The sequence below is a fragment of the Physeter macrocephalus genome, chromosome 12 (genome assembly GCF_002837175.3).
Source record: "Physeter macrocephalus isolate SW-GA chromosome 12, ASM283717v5, whole genome shotgun sequence".
Classification (NCBI taxonomy): domain Eukaryota; kingdom Metazoa; phylum Chordata; class Mammalia; order Artiodactyla; family Physeteridae; genus Physeter; species Physeter macrocephalus.
The window spans coordinates 76842006-76851528 of NC_041225.1; positions in this window are offsets into that span (position 1 = coordinate 76842006).

The following is a 9523-nucleotide window of genomic DNA, read 5'->3' on the forward strand; positions in this document are numbered from 1 at the left end:
TAATACTGTTTCTTACACTTAAAGTAATAATGATGATTTGGACCCCACTCTTGGACCAAAGCCTTTCCCCTACCCTGCCCTTTCTTCAGATTCTCCTCAGACCTGGGTCCTTGACCTCTTCTCCTCTCTCACTCCCTCCCTTTGGGCCCAGTTCTTTCTGCCTTCATTCCTTCCTTTTCCAGTCTGTAGCTCTTGGTCCTTCACTTTGACCCCCAGTTCCCTTGCCTTCCTGTGGTTCCACCTGCAAAGGGACCCTCAGGGCAGCCAGGCTAGGCAGGATTTCCCATTATCCACAGCAGCCTTTTCAAACCTCCACAAATCTTTGACCCTCCCACCTCACCCTCTAAGAATGACCTCACCTCCTACTTAGCGAAAACAGAAAGCTTTAAAAGGAACTTCCCCGACTTCCTGCATCCAAAATAACACCCCTCCTTTCCACCTATTAAGGCTATTTTTTCCACCTATGTTGTGGATCACACACCCCACCCCCGTTCTCTTGGGCTTTGCACTATTAATCATCCTCTCCCTCTGAATCTTGCATCGCTCCGGCTCACTAGTCTTTCACTTGGTCAGTTATAACTCAACAATTCGATTGAGTCACCATGAAAGCTCTTGTCTGTCTATTTGTGGGCACTTCTGTGATGCTCCTGTGCCCATGGACCCAAGGCTTCCTTTAGTTATGCTGGCTCCTTTGTCAAGAAGCTTAAGTTTACCAAGGAAGCAGTGACAAATAGCTAGAATAAATCTCTATGCATATAGTCCTTTTTGAGCTTTTTTAAAAAAAAAAATCATCATGGAATTGATGGTTTGGGTCATATTTGTGGAATGGAATCAAGAGAAGGTTCTTTTGAGAGTTTTTTAACTGATGTTTTTGGTTACACAGAGAAAGGTGGGGAGGGAAAATGTGGAAAGACTTAACCAAGTTACTGAAAATAATACTGGAATAATTGTCAAGTATTATACCAGGATAACAATGAAGAGGATGATCCAACTTCTGGATCTGTTGATGAGTCAGATGTATCTCTCTTGAAGCTAGTAAGACAGTCTGGCAGGAATTAACAATTTTCAGAGACCCAAGGATCCAAATAACCTACCAAATGACTGGTCTCAGAAACTGAACTTGCTGTTATCTACATCTCATAGACCAAGAAGAGATGACACATAATCCACAATAAGGGAATAGATGTCCTTAATGTTTTTGAGAAGGCATTAGAACTAGAAGTCATAAAAACAAACTTAGCACAGGGTGCCCAGTAATTTTTTTCTCTCTATTCCCAACTCCTTTGTCTACAGTTTAAAAAATAAGTGAAAATATTTGAGGCTAGTTTGGCTTTTAAGTTTCCCTAGGTTTCATTCCCTGGATTTTAAGTATCAGCAAATCATTCCCATTTATTTGTTCGGCCCCCTCCATTACAGTGCACTTATGATTTGTCTTTGTAACTATTCCTTGACACCCTTGTATTAAGTAATGTCAAAAAGCAAGATACGTTGTTGATATTGAAATAGTTTCCTGCCAAGGGCCCTTGCTAAATGAAGATTTAATCTTATGATCTTAGCTTCTATAGAAAGGTGATTATATGTAATGTCCTTTCAAGGAAATATTTCCTGTATCTTTTGTAAAGTCAAATCAAAGACAACCATTTACTCATTCATTTAACAAATATTTATTGAATCCTGATTACATGGCAGGCTGGGGATACAAACATGAATGAAACCCAGTGCCTGCCTTGAAGGAGAACACAACCTGGTGAGGTACAGACACATAAATAAATCATAATATAGTGTTGGAGTGTCTGTAATTAGAGGCATGAATAAAGTGCTATGGGAGCAGAAGCAGAGGGAGTAATTCAGCCTCCAGGTAAAGGAGGCCAACAGAAGTTGGATATTGAAGGTTGAGAAGGGCTACCCTGACCAAGAGGGGGAAGAGGAAGGCTTTCCAGAGCCAAGAGCTGAATAAAGTTGGACAAGTATGAATTTGCTTCCTAAATTCAGAGAACAGTCATTAGGATAGAAAAAGGACACTAGGAAGTATCCAGAGACGAGGCCAGAAAAGTAGGTTAGGCTCCGATTTTAAAGAGACTTGCAGTATTATAATGGATAACATTTAGGCCCTGGAGTCAGATTGCCCGGTGTAACTAATTTACCATTTGCTAGCTTTGAAATCTTGGATGACTCAACATCCTAAGCCTCAGCCTCATTTCCCCATGTGTAAAAGAAGAATGCATTCATTCAACAGTATTTATGGATCACCCACTATGGGCCAAGCACATAATAATAATACCTGCCTAATAGGGTTGTTTTGAGAACAAGTTAATAAATGTAAAGCATTCTGAACGGTGCCTGACCCATAGTAAGTGCTGACTAAATGTTAGTTATTAGTATTAATGATTGTAATGTTGCAATGCCTTCTTCAATGACAAAGGGTATGCTTTTTATCCTGAAAACAACGGGGAGCTGTTTAAGATTTCTAGGGGAGGAACAAGATTGGATTTCATTTTAGAAAAATTATTGGCCAAAGAGGATAGAGGGGAAGATTGGAGAGAGAGATAAGAGATGGGAAGAAAAAGAGAAAGTGATTCCAGTAGTCTGAGATTGAGCACATAACATATATTAGTGGTGATGAGGTTGGATATGAAGGCAGAGGTCTGAGAAATGTCTAGATGAGAGAACTAGATCACTGATGTTGTAGGTGAGGTAAGGATGAGGAATTTAAAATGACCTTCACATTTTTGGTGTGGGTGATAGGATTAATGGCATCCTTAACTGAGACGGTAACAAAGAAACTGACATGATGTTGACAGAGGTTGAATGACCAAGTGTCCAGCTTGGGACAACAGGAAAGGGATATAGATTGGTAAGTGAGGATAATAACTTTAATATTGTCCATGTTGCCTTTGACGGTGAAGATAGGAAGAAGTAAAAAAAAAAAAACCAACAAGCAAAAACCAAACGGATCTGGATTTCAACAGAAAGGTGCTATAGAGTCAGAGATTTGGGAGTCATTCAACCTAAGAGTTGAATTGTGGAGTGAATGAGATCTTGCCAAGACAACCTTGAGGAAAACTGACATTTCAGCAGTGGGCTGAGAAACAGATATCAATCATTGTCAATATTTGAAACTCCTCATGGTGCCCAACCTCAGTTTTGTCCTTCTCCTTATCTCAATATAATCATTACCCTGATTTTTGTACTTATTTTCCTTCAGTTTTATGACACATACATATGTTCTTAAATACTTCATGTTTTCATTGTGTTTTCCATGTTTCATATTCCCCAACATTGTTTGTGAGATTCATCCATACTAACATATGTGACTACAGCACTTAATTTTCACTGTTATATAATATTCCATCACATCAAGATAAGACTACCTATCCATTCTAATATAAATGAGCATTTGGTTTGTTTCCATTTTTTGCTCTTATTAGCAATGATACTGTGAGCTTCTTAGTGCATGTCTACCAGTATATAGTGCAAGAACTTCTCTAGGATTTCCAGCTATGATTTGAATCATTAGATGGTTGGATATTCATATTCTTCAGCTTTTTCAAGTAATGCCCAATTGTTTCCAAAGTAATTGTACCAACTTAAATTCCATGAGCAGTGTATAACAAACATAGCCTCATTAGCATGTGCTATTATATATATATTTTTTCTTTTTACCAACCTGAAGGTTATAAAGTGGTGTTTCATTGTGGTTTGAATTTTCAGTTCTCTGATTACTAATGAGGTTGTGCATATTTTCAAATATTTATTTACCTTTCAAGATTTCCCTTCTATGAAACTCTCCTTTGTATCTTCTGTCTTGCTTGGTTATGTATCTTTTGGTTAGGTATCTTGTAAGTACTAGATACGAGGCTAAGGGTTTTCAGGTAGGTTATCTCATTAATCCTCACAATTTACTGCCTTGAATCTTTTCTGGGATCAAGGGATTTATATATGTTAATAAGTCTTTGCCTCTGTATAAAGTGTCTATCTATAGATTGAAAGAAAAAGGCACACACTTGTAAGTTTCTTAACCAATTAGCAAAATGTTAGGCACCTAGACCCAACACATTTATTTTAGGAATGACTTTAATTCTGGCTTTATTTCACAAATACTATCAGAAAGCAGCATTAGTTTTATCAGTTAAAGCTTTAGTTATTTTTCATCAAAAATAGCTTGCAATTGAAATAGAGGATTATGAAAGACAGTGAGAGACTAGTGGTTTAGCTCTCTGCTTCTTTAAATTTATTTTAAAAATATTTATTTATTTATTTGGCTGCGTTGGGCCTTCACTGCCGCACGTGGGCTTTCTCTAGTTGCGGAGAGCAGGGGCTATTCTACGTTGTGTTGTGCGGGCTTCTGATCGCGGTGGCTTCTCTTGTTGTGGAGCACGGGCTTTAGGTGCGTGGGCTCAGCAGTTGTGGCTCACGGGCTTTAGAGCGCAGGCTCAGTCGTTGTGGTGCACGGGCTTAGCTGCTCCACGGCATGTGGGATCTTCCTGGACCAGAGATCAAACCCGTGTCCCTGCATGGGCAGGTGGATTCTTTAACCAGTGCACCACCAGGGAAGTCCCTAGTCCCTTGCTTCTTCAAGCGTGAAACACAGACCAGCAGCATCAGCATCACCTCGGCGCTTGTTAGAAATGCATGAGCCTCTCCCCAGACCTACTGAATCAGAATCTGCATTTTAAAAGGTTCCCAGATGACTCTTTAGGCACTTTATAAAGTAAGAGAGAGGCTGGTTAGCTAAATGGTGGTAGACACTATGTGTGAGTTCTAGTTAGCACTGAGTTTGAAAGAACATCTTTGTTTTTCCAGCACCTATAGAGCAAAACTATGCCTGGCATTTTTAGGTGTGAGTATTTGAATCTCTGAGGGGCCTACCTAGGTGAAATCGAGCTGAAAAGAAGCAAGTTGTCTTGATCCATCAGGTAGGATTATGGTCTCACAGCCCATAGAAAAGTAAAACAGAATAAACAATTTGGCCTGAAATATATCTAATTGAGGTCCAATTTACTTTTCATTTTTTTCCAGAATGATCCATACAATTGATCCAACTCTCCATTTCATTTTGAGTGTATGATTCAGTCTGACAGTCTTACATTAACTAGATGGGCTCAACTAATAGATTTTCAAGCCCATAGGATGATAGAAATCATTTGTACCAACAGTCTCATTTTACAGATGAGACAAATGAAGCATTAAGCAATTAAGTGAGAGATCACAGAGAGGTTAGTGAAGACCTGAGTCCCAGTCTCGGGCTTTTCCCATTAAACCGGAGGCCCAGATTAGGAATTTCCCAACTCTCTCTATATATTTCCTGGCCTGAATGGGGTAAAATTCAGTAACTTTTTTTTCTTACAATCAGGAGAATAAATTAATATTTTGGAAAAATAGCCTGATAATACAAAAATGACACAGAAAGCAACTTTCTTAATGGAAGGATTCTATAATGCCTATCTGTTTTTAATCCCTATTACAATTGTAAGCAGCAAAATAACTTAAGTGGCACCATCTTCCGTGTCCCTTTCTAACTCCAGTGCAGTGTTTGGACCTAAAGAAGCATATGACACTCAGACCTTTCCACTCTTCTCATCATATTCTAACTTAGAATTCAAAGTAATGACTTAATATTTTAACCCTGGTGACTTTCTAATCCCTAAATTACGTTAAATAGGCTGACTCCACACTGACTGCAGTGGCCCCACCTCCAGAAGGGCAGAGGTGGAGTGACCCTATTGTTCTGGATTTCCTTTCTTTGTCCACTCCCAGCCTCTGGCCAGTCACCTTAAGCCATCCCTGTCCAGCTCTCAGAAATCTAAAAAAGGCCTGGGGTTTTCCCTGCTGTTGGACTGGTTTACATGACAAATACTGTCACTCCCCTATTTTAAAACTTCCCTTTCCCCATAATGAGTATTTCTGTGGTCACTGGGGACTTTTACAGCTAATAATAAACACAGAGATTCAAGTAGCTCAAAGGGATTTACATATACTTTTAAAAATCATAAAAGAAGGATACAAATAAACTGCCAGCAGAGGTGATCTCCTGGGAAGGGGGTGGGACTTGGTGGAGGGAGGTCAAGAGCACTCCTACTATGTCTGAACTGTTAGAATATTTTGCAAAGAAAATATATTCTTTTATGACTTAAATAATTAAAGTCAGTAATCATGGAAAAACCAGAACTACTTGCTCATATTAAAATTTTAATCAATCCTGAGGAAAAAGAACAAAGCTGGAGGCATAACCCTTCCAGACTTCAAACAATACTACAAAGCTTCAGTAATCAAAACAGCATGGTATTGGCACAAAAACAGACATAAGGATCAATGGAACAGAATAGAGAGCTCAGAAATAAAGTGGCACGGGTGGTGTTGTTGTGATGAATTGGGAGATTGGGATTGACATATGTACACTAATATGTATAAAAGGATAACTAATAAGAACCTGCTGTATAAAAAAATAAATTAAATTAAATTTTAAAAAAAGTAAACCCACATACCTATGGTCAATTAATCTTTGACAAAGAATATACAATGGGAAAGAGACAGTCTCTTCAGCAAGTGGTGTTGGAAAAGTTGGACAGCCGTATATAAATCAATGAAGTTAGAACACACCCTCACACCATACACAAAAATAAACTCAAAATGGCTTAAAGACTTAAATAGAAGACATAACACCATAAAACTAGAAGAGAACATCAGCAAAACATTCTCTGACATAAATCGTTCCAATGTTTTCTTAGGTCAATCTCCCAAAACAATAGAAATGAAAGCAAAAATAAACAAATGGGACCTAATCAAACTTATAAGCTGTTGCACAGCAAAGGAAACCATAAACAAAACAAAAAGACACCCTATGGGATAGGAGAAAATATTTGCAAATGATGTGACCAACAAGGGCTTAATTTCCAAAATATACAAACAGCTCATACAACTCAACAACAAAGAAACAACAACCCAATCGAAAAATGGGCAGAAGACCTAAACAGACATTTTTCCAAAGAAGACATACAGATGGCCAACAGGCACATGAAAAGATGCTTGGACTTCCCTAGTGGCACAGTGGTTAAGAATCTGCCTGCCAATGCAGGGGATATGGGTTTGAGCCCTGGTCTGGGAAGATCCCACATGCCATGGAGCAACCACTGAGCCTGCGCTCTAGAGCCTGTGAGCCACAACTGCTGAGCCTTCATGCCACAACTACTGAAGACCACGTGCCTAGAGCCTGTGCTCCACAACAAAGAGAAGCAACTGCAATGAGAAGTGCGTGCACTGCAAGGAAGCGTAGCCCCCACTAGCTGCAACTAGAGAAAGCCCACGGGCAGCAATGAAGACTGAACGCAGCCAAAAATAAATTAATTAATTAATTTAAAAAAAAGAAAAAAGATGGTCAACATCACTAGTTATTAGAGAAATGCAAATCAAAACTACAATGAGGTACCGCCTCACACCGGTCAGAACGCCCATCATTAAAAAGTCTACAAATGACAAATGCTGAAGAGGGTGTGGAGAAAAGGGAACCCTTCTACACTGTTGGTGGGAATGTAAGCTGGTTCAGCCGCTATGGAAAACAGTATGGAGGCTCCTCAAAACACTAAGAATAGGACTTCCCTGGTGGCGCAGTGGTTAAAAATCCATTCTCCCACCTCAGAGACACAGCCCTGACGCCCAACTAGAGAAAGCCCGCGTGTAGCAACGAAGACCCAACACAGCCAAAAACATAAATAAATAAAAATAAATAAATTAAACAAACAAACAAAAAACTAAGAATAGAACTACCATATGATTCAGCAATCCCACTCCTGGGCATATATCTAGACAAAACTATAATTCAAAAAGGTACATGCACCCCTATGTTCATGGCAGCACTATTCACAATAGTCAATACATGGAAACAACCTAAATGTCCATAAACAGATGAATGGATGAGGATGTGGTACATATATACAATGGAATACTAACCAGTCATAAAAAAGAATGAAATAATGCCATTTGCAGCAACATGGATGCAACTAGAGATTATCATACTAAGTGAAGTAAGTCAGAAAGAGAAAGACAAATACCATGTGATATCACTTATATGTGGAATCTAAAATATGACACAAATGAACCTATCTACAAAACAGAAACAGACTCACAAACATAGAGAACACACCTATGGTTGCCGGTGAGGTGGGGGGAGGGTGGACTGGGAGTTTGGGGTTAGTAGATGCAAACTATTACATATAGAATGGATAAACAACAAGGTCCTACTGTATAGCACAAGGAACTATATCCAATATCCTGGGATAAACCATAATGGAAAAGAACATAAAAAAGAATGTATATATGTGTATAACTGAATCACTTTGCTGAAAGGCAGAAATTAATACAACATTGTAAATCAACTATACTTCAATTAAAAAAAAAAAAAAGAAGAGGAAGATGAACCAAGAACTATTTTAAATAGGAATAGATCCTGGTGGAAAAAGATAAAATAGTAGTCTATATTTTTGCCACAGGATTGGTCTTTGAGATGTTAATTTATTAATTGTAGCAATGTGTTCTGCTCACTGTATTATTTCTCAGCCTACACACAACCCCACCCCACCCTGCTCTACACAGGTCCTTTGTGTCTAGGTCTTTTGTAATTTCATTCCTGGGAATTTTTGCAAAAGGGAAAGACAAAAGCAGTTTAGAGCCAATGGCTCTTCAGGTTTTTTTGTAAAAGTGTAAACCCGGTGAAGAAGATGGAAGAAACATGATATCACTTATATGTGGAATCTAAAATATGACACAAATGAACCTATCTACAAAACAGAAACAGACTCACAAACATAGAGAACACACCTATGGTTGCCGGTGAGGTGGGGGGAGGGTGGACTGGGAGTTTGGGGTTAGTAGATGCAAACTATTACATATAGAATGGATAAACAACAAGGTCCTACTGTATAGCACAAGGAACTATATCCAATATCCTGGGATAAACCATAATGGAAAAGAACATAAAAAAGAATGTATATATGTGTATAACTGAATCACTTTGCTGAAAGGCAGAAATTAATACAACATTGTAAATCAACTATACTTCAATTAAAAAAAAAAAAAAGAAGAGGAAGATGAACCAAGAACTATTTTAAATAGGAATAGATCCTGGTGGAAAAAGATAAAATAGTAGTCTATATTTTTGCCACAGGATTGGTCTTTGAGATGTTAATTTATTAATTGTAGCAATGTGTTCTGCTCACTGTATTATTTCTCAGCCTACACACAACCCCACCCCACCCTGCTCTACACAGGTCCTTTGTGTCTAGGTCTTTTGTAATTTCATTCCTGGGAATTTTTGCAAAAGGGAAAGACAAAAGCAGTTTAGAGCCAATGGCTCTTCAGGTTTTTTTGTAAAAGTGTAAACCCGGTGAAGAAGATGGAAGAAACAGAGGGGCACCTGCCTGCAAGAGTAATGAAATGGGGGTGCACAAGAGGGGAGATACTCCCAGACAGAGAAGGGTCCTGGAGTTCCAGGGATTTCATTACTACTTTGGGGGCCCAGGGAGGGGTC